Source organism: Echinops telfairi, unplaced genomic scaffold, assembly GCF_000313985.2.
Source record: "Echinops telfairi isolate 266 unplaced genomic scaffold, ASM31398v2 ScPeMD7_7457;HRSCAF=8495, whole genome shotgun sequence".
NCBI classification, from domain to species: domain Eukaryota; kingdom Metazoa; phylum Chordata; class Mammalia; order Afrosoricida; family Tenrecidae; genus Echinops; species Echinops telfairi.
In genome coordinates, this window is record NW_022111357.1 from 16,481,240 (window position 1) to 16,483,121 (window position 1,882).

Consider the following 1,882-nt stretch of genomic DNA (forward strand, 5'->3'; position numbering starts at 1 on the left):
TTAGTACTCAGATTAAATTGCTTTTTAACAAATTGTCTTGGTTCTTAGTAAAAAAGTTCCATACTTCCATGGTTACAAATACGTACAAGGATATTAGCTCATATCCTTCCAGCTATTTCCCCTCGGTGAATTCACATTGGCAAACTCACGTTTACCAATAAAAATGGAAGGTGTGTTCCAAACTGAACCCACCATATACTGCCTCCCCCACACCCTAGAAGCCACCTAGCCCTTTCCATGACTAGATATCTACCTTCTAGATGGATCCCTGCTAGGCCCCATCCTCCAGTCTCATGTCTCCTGTGCTGGAGGCCATTGCAGGTGCTTGCAAGGCTGCCATTGTGACTCAACCTTCTCATCACTCAGGTGCAGCGCTGGGCTGAGTTTGACACAGGTTTCCTGTTTAAGCTCAAGTGCACTGCTGGCACCAGATGTTAAACAAATGAAATAGTCACATTGTCCTCTAGATTCTTCTGAAGCCAACTTATTTAGAATCTTATATAAAAGTGTAAGACTCATCTTACATACTTTTCAACATATTGCCAGGAGCAGACGTCATGCTTGGTAGAAGGGCATTAAGCCCAAAGAGAAGAATGTAACCAATGTGACTTCATGGTCCATGTACAAATGGTTGAATCGGCACGTTTCACTGTGTATATCTTTAACTACAAGTACTTAAAGTGATGTGTATATGTACGCATATGCATATTAAAAACAAAATTTTAAAAAGGGCCTCCAGATGGACTGACAGGGGCCCCAGCAGAGTAATGGCAAGTGCACAGGGTTGCTATGGGACCTCTTTAGACACCCAAATGCAATTAATCTCTTTGGTTGACCTAGTAAATTGCCAGTCAATCAAAGAACAAGTCAACATCTCATGTACTTTTCAGACACATTTTCAGACCAGTCTCTGGAGAACATATTTGGAGGGGCAGCAAAAATGAATGCTCTGGACATTGGAATAGTGGCTGCAACAACGAACAGGCTCAAACATGGTGAGGCCGGCACAGGGACTGACCTACAGGATTTTATTAGTGTTGCAGTGGATTGGGGAGAATAACTATTGCATACACAGATTGTGTGCAAGTACTGCTGGCTGTATGTTCTTGCTTTAGCACAGAAAATGAGGCAGATTCCAACTGCATAAAAGACCACACCCACTGTCAAGCAAGCAGGGCAGGTCTATGACTTACATAAAATGAGGTGAAAGCATGCTAGTGAAATGTCACTTAAGGGAGGCTTGCACCCAGATGTTCCTGTTTGCAGAAACCTCACAACACACCACAACTGCTTTTCAAACCCTCGTGTTACAGCAGCTTTACTACAAGGCCTTTTAATAACTAAAGGAACATGCTCCCCCAATCTTTTAACACTAATTTTCCCTGAGAGGAACATAATGTAGCAGATGAAGGTAGAGTGGGTATTAGGGTAAAGTGACCAGAGTTTAACATTGGTAAAGCGGGACACCATTGATTAAACTCATATCCTGGAGAAATAGCCACTTGGCAGCCAAAAACCGTATACCGGACTTTAAAAACACCGCAGGACGAGGGAAAAAAATTGTTAAGAATTGGGACTGACCCACCAAAAGCATGATGTCTGGTCACCTTATATTAGGGGAAGAAAAGAAACCCAAGTGGTGTAAGCCACTTACAAACCAATTGTTTAACAGTTGCGAACATATTATAATCCCAATTCTTTTCATTGGATCAAAGACATTGAGGATGCAGGGAAGAAACGCACAAAGTCCGGTTGTGAAGGAAAGCTTGGCCATGTGTCAGTTTCGGAAGTCCAACCCTTAACAAGTTATACTGGTAAATAGAGCCTGCGCACCACCACCCACACTAGAACTACCCGAGAAAAACCACCAACCATCAATATT